Genomic DNA, 22,793 nt, shown 5'->3' with positions numbered 1-22,793 from the left:
GCAGCCAAAATGAGGAGACAAAGAAACATGTCCCAAATGAAAGAATAGACCAAAGATCCAGAAAAAGAAGAAATAAAATAGAGATGAGCAATTTACCAGATGCAGAGTTCAAAACACTGGTTATAAGGACACTCAATTATCTCAGTGAGAATTTCAACAAAGAGATAGGAAACATAAAAATGTAAATAGAAAACATAAAAAACATCCAGTCAGAAATGAAGAATACATTAAGCGGGAATCACCAGTAGACTAGATGAAGCAGAGGATCAAATAGAGATTTGGAAGATAAGGTAGCAGAAAACACCCAATCAGAACAGCAAAAAGAAAAAAATAATCCAAAAAATGAGGCTAGATTAAGGGGCCTCTGAGACAACATCAAACATACCAACACTCGCATCATAGGGGTACACAGAGAGCAAAGAATTGAAAATCTATTTGAAGAAATAATGACAGAAAACTTCCCTAATCTGGCTAAGGAAATAGACATACAAATTCAGGAAGTGCAGAGTTCTAAACCAGATGAACCCAAAGAGACCCACACTAAGACATATCATAATTAAAATGCCAGATTAAAGACAAAGAGAGAATCTCAAAAGCAGCAAGAGTTACCTAAGCAGTTACTGTGTTTTCCCCAAAATAAGACCTAGCCAGACAATCAGCTCTAATGCGTCTTTTGGAGCAAAAATTAATATAAGATCTGGTGTTATATTATATTATATTATATTATATTATATTATATTATATTATATTATATTATATTGTATTATATCAGACCGGGTCTTATAATAAAATAAGACCAGGACTTACATTAATTTTTGTTCCAAAAGACCCATTAGAGCTGATTGTCCGGTTAAGTCTTATTTTAGGGCAAACACCGTAGTTACCTACAAGGGAGCTCCCATAAGACTGTCAGCTGATTTCTCAACAAAAACTTTCCAGGCCAGAAGGGATTGGCAAAAAACATTCAAAGTAATGGAAAGCAAGGACTTACAACCAAGATTACTCTACCAAACAAGGCTATTATTTAGAATTGAAAGTGAGGTAAAAATCTTCCCAGATAAGAAAAAGCTAACGGAGTTCATTACCACCAAACCAGTACTAAAAGAATGTTAAAGGGACTTCCTTAAGAAAAAGAAAAAAAGATTAAAAATATGAATAATAAAATGATAGTAACTACATATCTATCAACAATTACTTTAAATGTAAATGGATTAAATGTTTCAATCAAAAGACATAAAGTGCCTGAATGGATAAGAGAACAAAATCTTACATATGCTGCTTACAAGAGACTCACTTCAGATCAAAAGACACACACAGACTGAAAGTAAAGAGATGGAAAAAGTTATTTCATGAAAATGGAAATTAAAAAAAAAAAAAAAAAAAAGCTGGGGTAGCAATATTTTTACCAGACAAAATAGGCTTTAAAACAAAGGCTATAATAAGAGACAAAAAAGGACCCAGTAATTCTATTTCTGGGTATTTATCCAAAGAAAACCAAAACACTAATTCAAAAAGATACGTGCATCCATATGTTCACTGCAGCATTATTTACAATAGCCAAGATATGGAAGCAACCTAGGTGTCCATCATAGATGAACGGATAAAGAAGAAGGGATATAATGGAATATTACTCAGCCATAAAAAAGAATGAAATCTTTCTATCTGCAACAATATAAATGGACCTAGAAAGTATTACGCTAAGTGAAATAAGTCAGAAAGAGTAAGACAAATACCATATGATCTCATTTATATGTGGAATCTAAAAAATAAAATAAACAAACAAACAAAACAGAAACAAACTCATAGATACAGAGAACGTTTTGACACTTGCCACATGGGAGGGGTGTTGGGGGAATAGGTGGAAAAAGCAAATAGATTAAGAAGTACAGATTGCTAGTTACAAAATAGTCATGGGCATGTAAAGTACAGCATAAGAAATATAGTCAATAATATTATAACTAGGGGCAGCCCGGTGGCTCAGGCGGTTAGAGCTCCATGCTCCTAACTCTGAAGGCTGCCGGTTTGATTCCCACATGGGCCAGTCGGCTCTCAACCACAAGATTGCCAGTTTGACTCCTCAAATCCCACAAGGGATGGTGGGCTCTGCTGCCTGCAAATAAGATTGAACACAGCACCTTGAGCTGAGCTGCAGCTGAGCTCCCGGATGGCTCAATTGGTTGGAGCGCGGGCTCTCAACCACAAGGTTGCCAGTTCAATTCCTCGACTCCCGCAAGGGATGGTGGGCTGTGCTCCCTGCAACTAGCAACGGCAACTGGACCTGGAGCTGAGCTGCACCCTCCACAACTAAGATTGAAACGGACAACAACTTGACTTGGAAAAAAGTCCTGGAAGTACACGCTGTTCCCCAATAAAGTCCTGTTTCCCTTCCCCAATAAAATCTTTAAAAAATAATAATAATAACATTATAACTATGTATGGTGCCAGATGGATACTAGATTTATCAGGGTTATCAATCCATAAGTTATGTAAATGTCTAATCACTATATTGTACACCTGAAACGAATATAATATTGCATGTCAATTGTAATTGAAAGAGTAAAAATTATTTTAAAAAAAAGCTAGTGCATTTGGTGCTTCCCCAAATTAGAATTCAGAGAAAGCTGAAGTAAGAGTTATTTCTTCATTGAGCTTCAATATTCCTCTAAATCTACTTTTTGTTGCCCCAAGCCAAAGCCAGTTATCTTTTGATGGAAAGAAATTGTTTCAGTGTTATATGATTTGTATCTGGTAAATCCATACACCCTGCTGATTATCATCATATTCCTGTCCTTTAGCTGTTTTCAAAATGACAGTCTATTGATCCAGCTATCTCCTAGGTTTTGAAGTTCATGGAAAAGGACATCTCCATTGTATTGTTCTTTCCTGCTGTTCCTTGCCCTGCAGGGTAGAAGTGTTGTCTCTCATATTTTATGTACTTCCCCTGCCCCGTCAAATGCGGATGAATCGCCAAGAATCTTCTGATGCCTACCAGGCACAATTCCAGGCAGAGTTGGCCCTCGGGGTTTGCTGAGCAGAGTGGCACCGAGGATAACTCTCTCTCCAACCTCCACTGGGACTCTGCCCTTTAAATGAAGAAGCGACAGCATTGTCAAGTCCACTCTGCAGAGACAGGTATAGCAGGACATCCTGCATTAACAAAACCTTCTTTGTTTTGTTTGAGCCTTATGACCACCCAGTGAGGCTGGGAGAGAGAGTGGCTACAGCGACAGTTTACAAGGGTGAGAACTGGATTGTTTTGAGGGACTCTTGGAGTGACAGACCTGGGATTGGCCCTGGGTGCGCTGGCTCCAGGCCCAGGGCTCTTTCCTCTCTACTTTATTCTGGGATGCCCCTCAGGCACCATTCCACTGCAGTCAGTGCAGCACCACCATTGCTTAAACAGCACCTTGGCTCTGCCAGTCAGGAGCTTGAGCAAGTTTTATCTTTCTAAGCCTCAGTTTTTTCCTGTGATAACTGGAGGAATGCCCCAGTTAGCATTCCTCGGGGCTATTATATGGGTTAAATAAGATAATGCAGATGTAGCTTCTAACACAGTGGTGATCGCAAAATTGGTGTCCCATAGCTGTTATTGTTATGATTATTGTTATTGTTGTTATTTGACTGAAATTGTTCTGTTTCTGAGCCAAGACAACTCACTCAACCAGTAGGTCTTTTCTCAGTCTTGGTCTTGACATAATTGTTCCTGCATCCACGCTTAGGGTTGGGGTAGGCCAGGTAGGGGATGGGCACTGTCTTCCCAACATCCAGCCCCCCCTCTTTTAGTAACTGCAAATTCTGTTCTCCTTTTCTGACTGCAGGTCACTTTAGCAGGACTGTCTTTCTACATCACAAAAGATAAAGCGAAGTCCCAATAGCTATGTTAAGTGTCAATACTGGCATTCTTTTAAAATGTGAATTCCTAGTTAGGTTGTGTCTATCCCCATTCTTTCTTCTTTATGAATTTGTAGACAGCATCTAGCCCAGACCACAGCATGTGGGTACTAATGCAGCAAGAAGGATGATGAGGGGCCCACTCAGAGTGGGGTCCCCTGGGTTTATGAGAACTGAAATTGCCTCCGCTGTTTGTTTTTTGCCTAGTGTAGAGAGCAAGCTGGAGGCAAAATTTTCCTCACTCCGCTCTCTTGAAAGTAAGGAATCATTGAACATGCACCTTGACTAGCTAGAGATCTTGACCACAATCTGTAACTACAAATGATTCCTACTTAAATTTCTGTGTGTGTGTGTGTGTGTGTGTGTGTGTGTGTGTGTGTGTGTGTGTATGAATGAGAAGAGCAGAGGAGTGCTGGAGGAGAAAGGAGCTGAAGTGGAAACCTGAAAGACATGAACAGCAAAGAAAGAGAGAAGACCTCAGAGTCAGGAAGCAGGCTACGGAGATGTGGGGAATGGAGACAAAATTTCGACTGCTGTTTCTCCTTCCCAGGGACACACTACTCAATGTGCTTATGCAGCACTAAGTGCTTTCTAAAGCCTTGGAGGTAAGTACTGTGGTAGAACCGATTGTTCAAATAATTATTGCCCTTTCCTGGCAGGAGGATTATACTCTCCACTCCCATTCAGTTGGACAGTGACCAGTGATTCTCTTTCTTTTTCTCTCTCGCCCTCTCTTTATCTCTCTCTCTCTCTCTCTGTGTGTGTGTGTGTTTCTGTCTCTCTTTCTCTCTTTCTCTCTCCCCCTCCCTCTCTCTCTCCCTCACTTTGTCTCTCTCTATCTCTCTCTCCCCTCCCTCCACCCCCACCACTCCATCTCCTGCCACTGAAGTGCCTTGTCTGTCAGCCTGAGCCAGAGTGAACATGACGTGGACCAGCAGAACTGAAACCAATGCATAGTAAACATGGAACATGAAAAGGAAAGAAACGTTTGTGGTGGTGGTTTAACACAGCAGAACTTAGTTTAAGCTGATGTGGTAGGAAGGGAAACGGAGGGTCCAAGAAGGTAATTGCCCAAGATGACCCTACCAGCAGGTGGTGGCGGCCTTCTAACTGCAGAGCCCAGGGCTCTTCATTCCTACATCCTCCCTTCAGCCTCTTGCCATCATGTTCATCTTACCTGGCTCTCTGTTGCAGCCACGAGGCCCTCTGGCCAAGGACAAAGACAGCCTCTCACTTCCCCCCAGCTGGCTTCTCTACACTGTGGGTACTGTGAGCCACTTTCTCATCCCTCAGGCGCTCCTCGGGGGACCTCCGAGACCTGCACCCCTGCCTGTCTCCTCCTGAAGCAGCTCTCTTTATCTCCCTGAGGCAGCCTGACTAGGTAGTTACAGCATAGGCTTCAGAATCCCACAGAATCCAAAAGGTCAAGCCCAGGCTCTTCCTTTTACCAGCTATGTGGCTGTGGGCAAGTTCCTCATCCTGTGTGAGCCCCAGTTTCTTCAATAGAAGACTGGAATAAAATCTCCTCCCTCACAGGCTGCTGTGAGCAGCATTAAACGAGCTGGCAGGAGTGAAGGAAACATTCCAACCAAGGGACCACGCATGCCTTTATTTGAGAATCTTTCCTCACTCACTTGCCTGAGGGGTACTTTGTACCACTTGACCCTACCCTTCTCCCTCTATGGTTAATTCATCCTTATGCTGCTCTGGACCCATAAGATTCACTCTCTCAACAAATTGAACTAAAAGATCCAGAAACAAATCAGTTAGATCTGTTAGCAATTACTCAACCTTCCGACCTATCCAAAATCGGATCTCTCCTCGTCACCTCCTCAGCTCCCACCCTAGCTCAGTCACCATCATCTCTAACTGGAATACTGCAACAGCCTCCTAACTGCGCTCCCTGGTCCCACCCTCACTCCGACACACATACGTGTGCGCATGCACACACGTGCACACACATGCACATAGTGGGATCATTCAGTGTACGAACATCCAGCACGGAAGCAGGCAACAGCATGTGTTCATTAGTGTGAGTTCCCGTTCTCCCATCTAAATCCCCAGCTATGAGCAGTTCCCAAGGTTCAGAGCTTGCCCCAGTGGTCACTGCCCTGGAGTTATTTCTCCTGCAGTCAGCCCCTCTCACAGCCCCCCACATGCCCACTCGGCCCCACCCGCCTGCTTCCCTTTTGCACAGCATTTTCAATCCCTCCATCTATCCTCTGAACCTGCCTTGTTCTCTGCAGCTTTCCCTCCCAACTGGCCTGTCTGAGAAGAGAGCCTCTTGTTCTGGTCAGAAACTTAGAAGTTATATGGCACATCTATTACCTTCAACCCTATGTCTGTCCACACAGCTTGTTAATTCTTTGCAAACATTTCCTAGCGTAACTTTTCTTTTCCATTTCCACAGCTGGATTTTAGAGCACTTCATTCAGGAATCCTTCTCTAAGCCCAGAACAAATCAGGCCCCCATTTATGCTCTAATAGCCCCTGTATTTTTCTTTCATAGCATTGGCCATGGTTTGTAACTGCATATTTGTGATAGTATTAGATTACTGTCTCTCTCCTCCTTGACTATAAACTCCACAAGGACGGCTCTCAATAAATGCTGTTGGATGGACAAATTGAGCTATTTTTCTCTTTGTTTCTTTGTCCTTGTCCCCAGCTATCATGTAAGTTCCCCAAAGGCTGGAGCGGTGTTTATGACTGCTTGTATCTCCCCCAGCCCCAGTGCTTAGCACAGAGCACACTGCGCGCTCCATAAATAAGGGCACACTGATTGCTCTGTCCCTGTCACTTATTCAGATGTTGAGTTCCTTTGCGGAAAGGCCAGATCTCACTCCCAAGTGACCAGTCTGGTAACCAGACCCTGCTGGCTCCAGACTTGATAACCAGGGATGTCAGTGCTTCCACAGACGCCTACCAGGCGGGCGGGGTTTCTCTCCTTGGCCTCCTGATACTGCAGTGGTTAGAAACAGACGTCATCACCACATTGCGTTCCCGGAGCGTCCTGCTGGATGCGAGGAACACATGTAGCTGCAAGACCACCTGCTGGGAAGAGAATAGAAGAATCATTTGCTGAACATGGCTGAGGGGATGAGCCACTGTATAGCAAAGAGCCGCCCCATCTTTCCCAAAGCTCTAAATAATTTTTGCACTTTAAAAAAAAAAGGAGAAAAAAATGCACAATTAATTTTTCGTGTAGCTCATCCCACTTAGTTCAGGGAAGGGCTGCGCATACTAAGAGCCAGTCTTGAGGGGCCATGAGCTGCCTCAGACAAAGCCGTGGAGAAAGGGGAGAAGGAGGAAGCGCTATGGCTTTACTTATGGCACCTCGTGGATGTGGAGTCACAGATTGGAGGGTACCTGCTTGTTCTCGCTTATCTCTAACGTCCTGCTTTGGGCCCTGATGTGGTCACTTTTACTGCCATGTTTGCCACAATAACACTGGGGGGCGGACTTGTTCTCCTTTTCTCCATGGGGAAACTGAGGCGTGGGGGAAGTCAGGCCAAGGTCAGCCAGCCAGTGGGAGGCCGAGCAGGATTCCAAGTCCAGCGGGAGTCCCCTCCAACACGCCCGCCCAAGGCACTGATTCCCTGCAGGTATTTAGGGAGATGCTGGGTGACCATCTGTCAAGATAGTGTGGCAGGCTGTCCTTGACTCCAGCTGACTTGCCCAATCCAGATTTTCCTGCATGTGTTAACTGTTTACACTCTCTGCCTTTGTCCCAGAGTGAGGAAGAGCGGACAGAAGCAGAGAAGATGGCTCTGACTCTCCCTCTGCTCATGGCTGGTCATCTGATTGGGGGTCCCTTCCAGCACGCCACCCCACATGCCATCCAGCACTGCTGTGGAGTGTGTGACTGCAAAGAAGAAGGTGAAAACATCAGCTCGGGGCACATGCCCCTGGCTTATGTTCCTTGTACCACCTCACTAGCTGTGTGACGGTCGGCAAATGGCTTAACCTCTCTGTATTCATTTCCAAGGGCTGCTGGAACAAAAGTACTGCAAACTGGGTGCCTTAAAACAACACCAATGCATCGTCTCCTGGTTCTGGAGGCTAGAATTCCAAAATCAAGGTGTCAGCCGGGCTGTACTCCCTCTGAGGGATCTTAAGAACATGGCACACGCCTCTCTCCAAACTCCTGGTGGTCGCCTGATGTCCTTGGTGTTCCCTGACTTGTGGTGTATCACTCTGATCTCTGCCTCCATCTTCATGCGACATTCTCCCTGTGTGTCCCTCTCTTTTTCTTGTAAGGACAGCAGCCATATTGGATTAAGGGGCAACCCTACTTTGGTATGACTAACTAGTCTTAACTAACCATATCTGCAACTACCCCTTTCCAAATAAGATCATTTTGAGGTACTAGGACTTCAACATATCTTTTGTAGAGACACACTTAAACCCTCTGTGCCTGTTTCCCCTAAAAGGAAGAACGTAATAGGGTGCTTGTGGGGATTGGCTAAGTAAGTTAGTACTTGGAAAGGAATCAGAGGCGTGCCTGGTACATTGTAAGTGTGGCATAAATGGTATTTGTGATTCATGATGTTGTTATTACAATTGTCTGTGGAGGGGATAAAAGTGTCCCTTTTTGCTCAGAGCCATGAGTGGAACAGACTGTATTTTCATATAGAAACTAGCTCTTTCACCACAACTAGAAGTTTAAATATTCAGTAGCTAGAACTCTTGGTTGCATATAAAGGAAACCTACTCAGGCCAGCACGGGCAGTAAAAGGGAGGCAGTAAAAGGGAGGAGCGGCATTTCCTGGGACAAAAGCAAGAATTCCAAGAAGGCTGGAAAACCAAGGTCTAGATGGCTGTAAGGAATTCTAGCTTTTCTCTCCGCACCCCTTCTTCATTCCTTCACCTATCAGATCCTTAGTACCTGCATGATTTAGGGCAACTTACTTCTCTGTGCTTCAGTTTCCTTCTTTTCTCTGCTTGGCTGAGCCTGCTATTCTGTCTACAAGGCGGAAAACACAGCAGCTGACCACTCCGGAGGTTTTCCCAATCCTCCCTTCAAGAGAACAACCCAGGCTGTGACTGAATCTCCGCTTGGCAACCCCTAGTTGCTGAAGAAGGGCCTCTGGCCAGCCTGGATAGGGAGCCTGCCCTCGTGGCCACGTGGCAGCCTGATCCAAGTCCAAGGCCATCTCTTCCCTTCTCCAAACTCCTGCTGCTGCTGCAGAGACCCTCACAAGTACCAACTGTACATTTGCCTAGACTTCCATGGTAAGCCACACCACATCCCGCTCCACCTTCACTGGGTTCTCACGATACCTAGAGTAGGACCCATATTTGTTACCCTGGTTCAGAAGGCCCTCCTAAATCTAGCCCCTTCCTGCCCTCAGACCTTTCCCAGGCTCCCTTGGCCTCGTCTCCTTTCTGTTTCTTAAACACAGCAAGCTTGTGGCCTCAGCAGGACCTTCGTCTGTGTCATTCCTGCTGCCTAGAATATCTTTCCCCACGATTTTCACATGACCATCTCTTTCTCACTACTCAGATACCTGCTCAAATGCCACTCGACTCCCCAGAGACCTGCCCTGACCTCTCCATCTAACGCTGCCTCTACCACCACCCAGACACACTCTATCCCATCACTTGGTTGTCATTTCTTCATAGCAATTATCACTATCTGATTTTATCTTGTCTGTTCATAGGCTTACTTGCTTATTTTCAATCTATTCCCCCATAGAACATAAGCCTCATGAGAGTAAAGACCTGGTTTGTCTTACTCACCTTGAGCAAAGACATGTCCAGAGCAAAGCCTGATATATCCTACATACTAACAAATATTGGGGGAATGAACAAATCTATGAATAAATGAATTCTGAACTTAATACCATGTGAGTGGTAGAATCGGGCGTTTCTCTTCGCTTTGCATGGTACCATTAGCGATCCTTTCTAATCTTGCACCACCCACCCCAGCTTGCCAATAAGACATTGTCATGCTCTTCTGCACCGTTAGCTTCTCGAACCCCCATACTATTCAAAGCTTCTATTTTGGGGGAATTTTGTACCAGGTTTTTTTTCCTATTGCCCTTGTTTAACTTGTTTTACTCCATTGCTGGTAGTATAGTTCTTCATTTACACTTTTAAACATCACTAATAACATTTGTGAACATCAAAACCAAGCTAGGCTTTTCCCTCTTTAGTCCTGTGCAGTCATAGAAATTCTCCAAGTCTACAGTTTATTATGTAATTTTATCATCACCCAACGATGCGAGATGATTTATTTGTTTACATAAGTTCAGATTATTCAAATATTCCTTTATCTGCTCTGTGATAGCCATTCTTTTTCTAGTGCCTTAATTGTATCTTATTAGATATCTTGGTTTTGTTTTATGCTACATGGCCTTAGGATATACTGATGTGTTTAAACATCCTCTCACACACTTGGATATATTGCAAGTCATCGAAACTCATTGTAACTTGTCTATGAGCATCATGATTACTCTCTTGGGAAGTAATGCTAAAGGAGGAAGTGCATTTTCCTACATCCTAAAATGTATACACCCAGGCTTCGGAAGGCCCTCTTCCTGCTCATCTCCCCCTGCTGGGCCTAACCTAACACCTTCCAATGGGAAGTAGAAATCTCCTCAACTACTAAAGATTAGGGGCTGAGCAACACAGTGACCATAAGAGTCCAGGCACCCTCAGAAAGGGTTTTACAAAGTCTTCTACTTACAAATGTTGATTGGTCTCCTGTACTGACAGCACGCAGCAAAGAAAGGCGGTGTAAGGAGTTACATGGCCCCAGTCTCACTCTAGCTTGCTTTCCTTAGCTACTTTGTGGAGTTTGGTTTCTGTGTGTTTGATTGTTGAATGTTTCCTCTCTGTGACCCACAAGTTGCTGAGCAATCCACCTGCAAAATTAGAGAATTGAGCTCAGGTTGGATTACTAGAGTCGTGGAGGTCTTGGTACCCTCTGTCAGGAGAAGCTGTTCTGTCCCCATTAATTCCTTTCCGGCCCTGCAGCTCTCTGTAGCTGAAGGGTATGGCTATGGTGGTCTTAGTCCAGAGAGCCCAGGGTGGCTGAGACCTCATCAGGATGGAGTCACTTTCCTGAAGCATATGCAGAAGTGGGTGGGTGCCCCATTTCAGTAGAGAAGACCTGAGGCAGCTTAGTCTGACCTGAAATTAAGTCCCCTCTTTAATGAATTGCCCAGGGGGACTTTTCTTTTCCAATTTTCCTTCTGGTTTTATGGTTTTCCTTAGATTCCTTTCCCTTCATTGTTCTCTCCATCCCCCCTGGGTCTGGAGCTGGAGAAATTGTTTCTTCTCCTGCTGAACCCTCCCTGTTTATGGTCACTGGTACTGAAGCTTCCCTGTGGTTCCTGAGTTCCCCCAATCATCCCCTTCCTAATAGGAAGCAGCAGGCTTAGAGTGGTCACATTGTCTTCTTTCCGAGTCATAAAATTTTCTTCCTTTCTTTAGGATGCTGCACGGGTCTCCCAGTAGATAACTAGTTAAACCCCTGCACATGTCCTGCTATTAGATTCCTGTTTATGGTGACCTGTGACCTAGCAGCCAAGCCATTTACCAGCTGGCTTGGAGAAACAGTCAGAACATTTAAAATACCCAGCTGTCACTACACATCAATAAGGTGTTGATTAATACGACTAACTTTAACGTCGTTGATAAAAGCCGTCAGAGCTACGTAGATCTGTGTGGCTGACCCAGGGCCCCTCTGTGTAGCCCAAAGACAGTCACATCATTTTGCAGTACTATAAGCACTATACGAGGAAACAGGACATTTTATTCTCTTTGTTCTTGAGCCATTTGGAGTTTGTCTCTCTGTCTTTGTTCTTTTGTGCTACTTCCTCCCACCCTCCACCTCACATACCCCCTAGAATTCAGAGAATGGGAAACATAACTTTCGGTTGTATCTAACAGTAAAGAAAAATACACAGATATGGATGCAATGTTATTTGAAGAGTGCCTTTCCTCCATGAATGCAAAGCCTTTTACAAAACTGCCATTTCCTCACATAAAAGAGGAGAATGGTTTTTAAAAAATGGGAGAAAAGAAAAAGTAGGCACAGATAGAAGATAGCCCAAGGTCATATTTGGGAGTCAGGGATAGAATAAGAAATGGTCACTGGACTTCCCAGAAGGTGCTGTGTGTGGTGCTCGTTCTGGCGCTGGCTCTCTGATCACAGCCAGCAGGACAGGAGGTGGTTAGGGAAGCAAAGAGAGCTGGCCTGGGACCCTTCTTTGCTTTGCATTTTCTCAGGGCATTTAGGGCTGACAGGACCTTTGCCCAATCTCGGGCTACACTGTCAGTTTCCAAGAATTAGTCAGAAACTCCTGTGTGTCGAATGAATTGCCAAGTCACCACCCAACCTTGGCTCACAATGTTGAAATCATAATTACACCAACACAGGTTACCATAGGGAACCCAAACTAGGACGCTTGACATTTACAGATAGGAATAGCATGACTGCTTATGTAAATTATATCATAAAATGCAAAGGAATTTAATTATTTTCTGTTGCTTTGGCAGCAACACAAAACGATTTTGAACAAAATATTTAACAAGGGCTGTTTTGTGTGTTTTTTTCATGTTGAATCCTAACAGATTTATTTTCTGGAGTAGCTATCCATCCACCAACAGTTAGAAGACAATTTATAGAAATACGACCTAATATTCATAATTAAAGCAGAGTAAAATGTTGATTTTAAAAACTGCCTTTTTGGTGTGTGAGAGCAATGTATAGTGGTATATGCAAAATAGAGGCTGTGCCCTAGCTTGTTGAAACTTTTCATCCCAGTAGTGTAATGAATGGTGCAGGCAGGCAGTGTGGGGGTGTGAAGCCAGGCTTTGGAGTCAGTCTCCCAGGATTAAATCCCAATTCTGTCCCTTATTAATAATGGGGCCCGGGGTAGTGTCAGTTTTGGCCCCGGAACCTCAGCTTTGTCTTATGTAAAGTGACAATAAGCAACCTCTACCCTCCAGCACGGAGGCTTAAATGAGTTAATTTATGTGAATCTCTTAGTTCCACGCCCGCCACATAAGCACTGGAGAAACAGTAATGATTATTATGAAGAGGAATGCGATGAATTTCAAATATGCCCATGCAAATCCTGACAGGGGTGCAGGGCAGGGAGGGAGAATCTGCAGGCAGAGGGAAGAATCACCAGCAGGGCGAAGGCAGCTGGAGGAGGGGACATGTTATCTACGAATTGTGACTGTGCAAAAGCAAGACGGCTGTTGGCTTAGAAGAAAGAGCATTCAGGAGAGTGAGAGAGACAGGCTGCCAAATTCTTCGAAGGCCACAACCATAAGACCCATGGAGAAGCCTCTAATTGTGTAAAAGTGAGAAAGTGTGAATAGTTGCACAGACCACTCCAGGGCTTCACTCGTGTCACACACAGTATTTGTGTAACATCTTAGCTAAAGCAGAAATATTTGGGGCAGACTTCCCCACTTAGGGCTAGAGGCCCATCTGCCCTCTGGAGCGCCTCTTGGGAGCCTGCTGCCTGCACCAGATCACCCCATGAGTGTGGCTGGAGCTGGAGGCCTGCCAGTCGTCATGTTAGACGATTTTCTGGGTGTGGAGGTGGGGACAGCATCTATTACCTCCTGGTCTGTACGTGAGGCAGGGTGATGCACTTTGGACAAACTGAGGTGCTTGAACAAAGTGTGGGGCTCACTGGTTTGAGCAGGTCATGTCAAAATTGTTGTTTTCTTCAAGAGAAACTGATAAGAATATTATTTTTTTTTTGTCCTTGTGTTTAGGATTCTCAAAGTTAAATTTTAATCCTCTGCTACCAGTATGTTAACCCTTGTAGTTAGAATATTTGCTTTTTTCTTTCCTTGGTCCTGATTTTCTATTTTATTAGTCCTGTCTTTTATGTCCTCGATTGTAAGCTGCCCAGAATTCCTGTTGGAAGAGGTGAGATATAAACCATCAAATAAAAATAAATAGAAGACACTCCATAAAAGTTTGCTGAATTTATTGACTTGTCGAATGTTTCCACATAAACTAGACTGCTTCTGAAAAAACACTAAGCACAAGAGAGAGCAATAACTGAAAAAGGTTCTTATTTTCTTGTTTATGTATCAAAATTCCACCTAGGAAAGCAATCCCATTTCTCCTATTTCCTGAAGCCATAATGCAAATCCCCTTTTCCTTGTGAGAGGATCTGAGAATCTGTGTGAGGGCAGATGCTTCAAGAGGCTGATAGTACAAGTTATACACCATCTGTTCATCCTCTGCCTTGAGGCATGTGCCATCTCTTATTGGAGTGAGCAACTTCGGCAGCTAATTTCAGCCCTATCTTTTATCATCCGTCCACCACTGCCCTGCCCTGCCTCATGGAGGGGTGGGGGAAAGAGAAAAAAAGAAAAGCACACCTGCCTCCTCAAGGATCAAAGAGATCTTATTTGAAGCCATTCTTGAGGTTGCTATGGTGATGGACAATTCTGATCATCGGGGAGCAGGAGTTGCTGGTGCTGAGGAAAGCACTCATTTGCAGAGTTATGGCCAGATGGGTATAGAGAGAGCGCCAGAGTGGCTCCCCATTTGAGAAAATGACTGGCTTGTTCAGCCCACTCTCCACACTCCTGCAAAGTCTTTCTGATGGAAAGCCAGTCTCTCCACACTCAGATTAAACATTACCTGGCCCTTCTCAGCATGCTCTGGTACTCTGGTAGAGTCCTTCTTCCATTATGCTCTAATGGGCCCTACAATGACGTACTGAAGAAGTGAACGATTTGCCTCTGAGGGTTTTGAATTCAGTTGACTTGAAGAGGAGCCCAATTTCTCCTCTGATAGACTCTCAGGGACTGTCTTTCCTACGGCACCCACAGAGCTATAAGCTTCTGAGTCTGGTTCACACCAGGACTGTCTTTCACCTGTCTGGGGAAGTGACAACAGATATTTTAGGCTGAGGTGATTCAATGTCTAACCATACTCTGAGGTCATCTCCCTCCAAAGATTTTCTCCATGTGCTTGCCCAACCTTCTTTGCAGACCTCTGTCCCCTACACAGCTGTGTGCTTTTCTCATTTTGAAAAACATTTGTTAAATCCATTAGATAAAATTCTCAGGGACTAAACACTGAGCCGACTTGTGTTTGCTGACTAAAGCGAACTAGCGAGAACAATGAACCATAAACAGAAGGTAGACAGAGAACGTCTCAAAACCCAAGGCTGTGGGCCCCCATGGAAAACCGAAGGTTGCTGGAACCAACACACATTCCTGGCCCACTGTCTTGACTGGCTCTCCTACAAAGTTGGGAAGGGACATGTCTCTTTTTCCTAGCCTCCCTTGAATGTAGGAATGGCCCATTCTGTCCAACAGGTTCTGGTAGGGCTTCCTGGAAAATTATTGTTTTTCCCAATAAAAAAGTACCACCATTTTGTTCCTTTTGCATCCTTCCTCTACTGAATGAAGAAATGATAACTTGAGCAGCCATGTGACAACCATGAAAAAAGTACCAAGAGATCTCTGGGTCCTTAGCTCCAGACGCATCATCAAACCTCTGAACTAACATCAGCCGCAGCCTATCTCCAGACTTTTTGCTTGAGAGAAAAATGATCCCTATTTACTTAAACCATTGTAGACAGATTTTTCTTTTACTGCTAGCTGAACGCTTTCCTCATTGATATAGACTCTCATTTCCATATTTTGACTCTTTCTTAAAATGCAAATGTATAGGGAGAAACAGGCACCAAAGTCATGAAGAGCCATTTCTTAGAAATTTTAAACTCAAAGTTATCTAATTTAAATCATTTGGCAGTGCCCATTGGTGTTCCATCCATCATTCTTACTGTTTCAAAAAGTTGGCTAGGTTAGAGTTTTCTTAGAGCCTCAAAAATTCTGCTGTATCCTATGACAAATGGAGCAGTATGCCAATTTCTTCTGACCAACCCATTTTGGAAGGGAGGAGGGGAAGAGAGATGGAAAAATAGCACAGTAGAATGACAAAGTAACTTAGCCCTATAATTTTCTGCAGGCATAAATGAAAGGCCTCTTCAATAAGCAAAATTCCTAAATGGTCCAATAACAAAGAAAGAAACGGGACCTTAATTTCCTTTTTCCTCTTTATATGACAAGCCTCAATCCCAACAATTCAATCTGCCGTCCCTTTGAGAAATTTTTCACAAAGAAGGAAATTAAAAGGAAACAAGGGTAAGCACAACCCCCAAACCTGATAACGGAAGACTTACAAGCCTTATTTTTCCAAACCCCTTTTATTGCACTGTATTCACTCCCCAGTGATGTTAGGAAATGTTCTGATTTCTCCATTCCACCTCCTGGACGCTAGACCCATAGTTCATTTAAAGTAGGGGTCATTTCCTCCAAAGTGACAAAGGAAAGAGGGGATCCCAACACCTACTTCCCCCCAACTCCATGCCTCTAGCACATCCCTAAACCATACTGGAATAGCGTGACTCAACCCCCTTCCCCAGGTTTGTTATCACTTTCCTTTTTCTCCAAAGTGCTTCTACATTTTTGTTTAAGAACTTTTCTCTCTCTCTAGTTGAGTAGGTTCCTCAAGAAACTTTTTTTTCTCCCTGATTTGTTGCCTCATATTTGATCCAAGTTTCTGAGAGAAATCAGGGAAGATACAAAGCACCTGTGCAAATCTTTTTCTTTGTCCCTATCTCAGACGTAGAGGAAAATATTTTCATACATTATATCAGACACCATCCCTGTGCTTTAGACAAAGAAGACCTGCTACCTTGGGACCTAAGAGGGGGGCCATTTGGATAATTTTTCATAGGGCATCTGCTGGGAACTACTATCAGAAGGACTTCCCTTTTTGTATAGCCTCTTTTTGTCAGATATAAAGGAAACATCTGACAAAAAAATACACTTGAGAAATAGTCCCATGACTTGTTCATAAAAAGATAACTCTACAAATGATTTAACAAGAGATGTTAATCTAGTCCCTTAATAGAGATGTTAAGGGATGTTAGAGATGTTAATAGAGATGTTAATAGAGATTAAGAGATGTTAATCTATTCCCTATATTTAACAAAATATATTGAATGACTACTATGTGCCAGGTACTAGGAATAATGAACAAGGCATGGACCCTGTTCTCACGTAGCTCACAGTATGATGGGAGATGGAGAAATAGAGACATAATAATATAGTATAAGTACTACAATAGAGATAAAAGTGTAGGAAGAGTATGTAAGCTTTAAAGATGCTGAATAGAAGTTTACAAGCCAAGAGGAAATCCAGAGGAGAGGGGAGAGAGGGACAGAGTCTTGATGCCAAGGGCACTGAGCTAGACAGTGGTCCTGGAGTGGGAAAGGCTGCTCAGGGCATGCTGGGTGAGGGGCTGGGAGTCCTCTTTCACTGCCCAGGAGTTGCCTGGGGTCAGAGTCCACATCTGCCAACACATAGGGCTTTATGTCACCTGTATCCCAGAAAATTTCTATTCATTTAGACCAAGCTGCCTAGCGTAGGAGCAATCCCCACCCATACCAGGTCCACATGTCTTCATTCTGCCGCTTTCTAGCTACCCTGGAGAGTGCCTCCTTGCTGTGCCAACCTGGGCGACTATAAATTTAAAAAACAGGCATCTTAGTAGGGTGGTGAATCATACTACTAGAGTCAGATTTATATACAAACATTTCTTTAATGGCTGAATGGCCAAACACCACCATATTGATGTGCTGTGCATTATTGGACCAGCTCCCCAACTGTTGGACATTTGGGGTGTTTATTATTAATGATGCTGTGATGAACATCCATTAATGAGGTTTTAAACAGTGGTTTATGTGATGTATTCAAATTAACTGGCTGAAGGATCTTTATTTTTCATTAACCTTTAAAAATCTACTTTAACTTCATTATAACTTATACCAAACCGCACAGCAACACCCATCTCTTCCCTGTTGATCAGAAGTCTGATTTTTGTCTCAGTGTTCTATAGAAGCAAACAGTTTGAGTGTTCGTTACAAGAACTTCTCAAAAATCCATCAACTCGTCCATGAAAACATCCATAGAGTATACCCTAAGGTTCTTTGAATGCTTCCCCTCAAAACCATCACCTTGCTGTTTACACCAACGCTGGATTATTGTAGAGTGGTTCCTACCCAATCCAGGCAAGTGTCATCCCCCTGCTCACCTCCACTGAAAGACCTGTGTTAAACCAAACTTCCATCCTTAGTCAGTTCTGACTTCACCTTCCCCTGAGACATAGTTAAAAATTTTTGAAGCAGTGGTCTCCTTCATGATGGCAAGCAATAAACCCAGCTTTCTCTTAGCAACAGGTTGTATCAGCGATGCCTGGGGAGCCAGCTTTTTTGAGAGTCTACACACTTTGCATTCTGATAAACTCAATATACCATTTGGAAAGTTTGTACTAGTTGGTATTCCCACCAACACTGCACTCACTAATGAAGGTTGTTTTTCATATTTGTTAATTAGTTAATTTGAGAGGCAAAAAAAAACACACAAATCCTCACTGAACAAATCCTCACCGTTATTTGCATTTCACTACTATTTGGTGAGCTGGCCCATACATTGTTAACTCTGAAATCAGATGGTTTGGTCCTCTTACCACAGCCACGTTAATCTTGGCTTTGTGCCGTAGATTCCACTTCTGTGAAATGGGATATGTTAGTCTGAGTTCTCCAGAGAAACAGAACCAGTAAGACATACATTTTATTTTTTCAGAGAAAGATGTATTTTTCAAAGAGAGATACTAATTGATTGATTGGTTGGTTGATTTACTTTGGCTCACGTGATTATGGAGGCTGAGAAGTCCCAAGATCCACAGTCCTCAGGCTGGCGACTCAGGACAGCCTGTGGTGTAAGTTTCAGTCTGAGATCAAGTCCAAAAGCAAGAGAAGAACGAAAGAATGATATCCCAGCTCAAAGACCATCAGGCAGATAGAACTGTTTCTTACTCAGCCTTCATTCCATGTAGACCATCAATAGATTGGCTGAGGCTCACACATTGGCAGGGCAATCTGCTCTACCGGGTCTACCAATTCAAATGTTACTTTCATCCAGAAACACCCTTGCAGACAAAACAGAAATAATGTGTAACCCATAATCTGGGCACCTCATGGCCCAGCCTGACACATAAAATTAACCATCACGTGGGAGTAATAACTGGTCCTACAAAAGAAAGGGTTGTTGTGAGAATTAAATAACACAGGCACAGTGCTTAGAATGGAGCCTGGCACATAGTAGGCACACAATAAAATATTTAAGAAATGAAACTCATCTGGGAAAAGTCATTTTGTGTCAGAAGAGGAAGATTCTATTACAAATGTTGCGTTTAGCTTTAACCTCTTGAAAGATTTTTATTTCACCATTTTCAAATTGTTTTAATGGCATTACTCTTTCACGATGGCACAATTAATCAGCCGATGCTAGACCTGTGCTCAGAAGGCAACTGTGCCTTAATCACAGAAAGGCAGTGTCTGAGCCAGAACTTGCTGACATCAGTGGGGAGCTCCCACTGGGAAGTGGGGGATGGGTAAAATGAGTTCCTGTTGATTGACCACCCAACTATGCTGGTTAAAAACGCAAATGAGGATTTTCTTCTAAATGCAAATCATAGGCCCATTCACTAAATGAATTCATTTGAATGACAATGCTGTGGAGAAGAAAATGAGGACTCTGGTATTTCTTCACAGATTATGCCTCTGTTTCTTACAGAAAAACCAAGGATGAAGGGGAGGAGAGTGTCAAGCCAGGCAGGATCCCTGATGATGATTCAATGGCTCTTAGCTCCCAGAAATTACAATAAAAGGACATAAAATTACAGCACCGATTTTTCAAAATGGCCCCATTCTTCTTCAGGAATGCAGGTACTCATATATACGTATATAGTCCTTGAACTAGAAAAGATATTGGCGATCACAGTCCTCTGTTAAAAACTGGCCAGTGACCCCCAGTCCCTCTGCACCTGAACTGAAATTCAAAGTTGTGAAAAAGGCTTCCACCACCCACCGGATCTAGCCCTGTTCCTATCTTTGTCCGCTCCCAGATTGTGGGAAGAAACCTCATATCTGTCACATCGCAATGCTAACTCTTTCTGTGTACCTTTCTGGGTCTACTCAGTGTCCCCTGAAGCAACACCCCCAACCAAGAGTCCGACTCAGGAGACTGAGGCCACTGCGGGATTCCTCAGAAAAAGGCCAAGAAGTCTGTTTAGCAAGAGCGATCTGTCTGGGGGACACCGATGAGAGTTGTTGGGATGTGAAGTCCAAGTCCTGGGGACATTAGATTGGCCCTATCAGTGGTCCTGACTTCTGTGTCTGTGCCAAGAGATACTGTTTCTGCTCTGGGACACCCTTCAGGGGATACCCATCTACATTTTCAGAGAAGGACACCATTTCAGATATTTTAAAGAAGAATTCTAAATGGACTGCCTACAGGTATTTTATTATCATTTTATTTATTAATGAATGGAGCCAAGATTCTTTCATATTACTGGTCTCATTCTCCTGGTATAAGAGCTCAGGCTAGGCTGAATCAGAGGAGGACACCCTCAAGCACTTATTTTGAATAATGAGACCATTCAAAGGGAAAAGAGAAAATTAGAGACCATGAGAGGGAAAGAGGGAGTGCAGGATGAAGAGGTTTGGGCAGTTGTGAAGTTAAGAGGATTTATTTGCAGGTATCTGAGCACGGAAAGCTCTTACCCCACCCCTATCCCGCACTGCTCCTTCGCCACTGGGTCAGGGATCTCCAAGACCACCCCAGGTTCAATGTTTTGCCAGGAGGACTCACATGGTTCAGCATGTAGTCATACTCATGGCTAAGATTTATTACCACAAAAGAATACAAAGCAAAATCAGCAAAGAGAAACCAGGCACAGGCTTTCAAGAGCCCTACCTCAGTAGAGTCAAACGGGACACACTTAATTACCCCAACCACAAATCGTGACGACATGTCTGATACAAGGCTACCAGCAAAGCTTGGTAGAAACTCAGTGACCAGGGTTTTTACTGGGGGCATGTCGGCACCCTCTGCCTAACATTTCCCCAAATGCCAGACTCCTGAGAGAAAAGCAGTTGTTGAGCATAAACCACACTGTTGGCACACACAGTTTAGGCACAGTGAGCCACTCTGATCAGTTAAGGTGGTGGGAACCCTCCTGAAAACCATGTTCCCAGAGGCCAACCTTGTAGCAGGGCTTTCAAAAGGCAGCTGTCTTAGGCGTGCTATGTTAACTCTGCATACCTCTGTGGGTCTGCTCAGCGTCCCCTGAAATAACCCCAACCAAGAGTCCTACTCAGAAGGCTGAGGCCACAGCTGGACCCCTCAAAGAAGGGCAAACAAAACTGTTTAGGAAAGTCGTACATTTACATACACATTCATTTCAAGCAACCTTCTCTACCTGGGATGTCAGAGCGTCTGACGAGATTTCTTTGCCTTGTTTCACCCAACCCAGGTTCTCCCTATCTCACTCAACTTCTCCATTCCGGGGTTCAGGTGCACTGGCTGGGTGGGTTTAATGTTCTGCCTGGCCTTGTGGAGTGAGTGTGGAAGACACCCACCCTCCCCACTACAGAGGAGAAGGAGTTCACTTATCAGGTATTCACTGGGAATCTCAGGACACATCAATGGGACACAGAAGTTACCGTGAGTGGGGTTGGACACTGCAAATAGCGCCAGCAGGAGGGACCCTGACTTGAGGGTAAATTACTCTGGAAATCACACCTAAGCGCACGAGGCAGGAGTGAGGGAGCGGCTCTGGAGTCTGGGTTCAGGTACTGGGCTCTGCTCCTTGCTATAGTGGGGCTCCAAACTCTATATTTGAAAAATAGGGGTGATAAACTCTACCTCATGTTTGTTGTGAGGATTAAATGAGATATTCAACATAAAGTGCTAGTTCTCTTGCCTTTCATCTTTTTTCTCTCCTAAAGGGCTCCAAATCATTGCTGCTTCTCTCAATAGCTAAATTCCAGCGTTAAAGGAATTAGAAGTCAGCTCTAGAGTGTAAACAATAACCCTGCCTCACCCTCCCAGCAAGGATTATCGACCCAGACATGGTCTGTTTGCTCAGCAGGAAAAAGCTCTGAATATAAAAGCTCCCACAGAAATCCCAGAGCCCCAGAAAGCTAGACTAAAAGAGAAAAGTTTAAATAAGTTGAAGTTGATCATAATCAACAAATATTTATCATAGCTCTAGTCCTGGGATGGGTACAGTGGGGACAGTGAGAAGTGAGGGACAAGACCTAGTGGTCTTTGCTCCCAGGGAGTTGGAGTTCCATTACGAAGAGAAGCCTCAGACACTTAGGGTGTTAAGACAACTGTACAGAATAGAACAAAATGAAAAGCTTGCTTACAGGAAAAACAGACTCTATAGTGTGCTAAAGCAATAGCTAGGTAAGGGGCAAAATGTTGGCTGGGCCTTCGTGGGATGCAGCCTCTGTGATGGTCCCCAACATCCCCACCTCCTGGTACTCAAACTTGAACAATCCTGGTAATCCCCACTCATGTGGGCTGGACTTAATGACTTGGTTCTAACAAACAGAATACAGCAGAGGTAATGGGACTTCACTTCTGACATTAGGTTATAAAAGTACTGTACCTTCCATCTTAGGTAGTATTCACTCTTGCTTTCTCTCTCACTTGCCCACTTACTCTGAGAAAAGCCAGTTGCTGTAATGTAAGACGCCCTATGGAGAGGCTCACATGGCAAAGAACTGAGGTAGGCCTCGTGCCAACAGCCAGAAAGGAAGTGAACACTGCCAGTGACCATGTGAGGGAGCCAGGAAGTGCTTCCTCCCTTAGCTCAGATGACACTGCAGCCCTGGTAACAGTTTTCAATTTTATGAGAGACCTCGAACCAGAGGCACCTACCGTGTTTCCCTGAAAATAAGACCTAGCCGGACCATCAGCTCTAATGCGTCTTTGGGAGCAAAAATTAATATAAGACCCAGTCTTATATAATTACTGGGTATTATACTATA

Source organism: Rhinolophus hipposideros (genome assembly GCF_964194185.1).
Source record: "Rhinolophus hipposideros genome assembly, chromosome: 5".
Lineage (NCBI taxonomy): Eukaryota > Metazoa > Chordata > Mammalia > Chiroptera > Rhinolophidae > Rhinolophus > Rhinolophus hipposideros.
The sequence above is the reverse complement of the archived record's forward strand: the minus strand, read 5'-3'. Positions refer to the sequence as shown.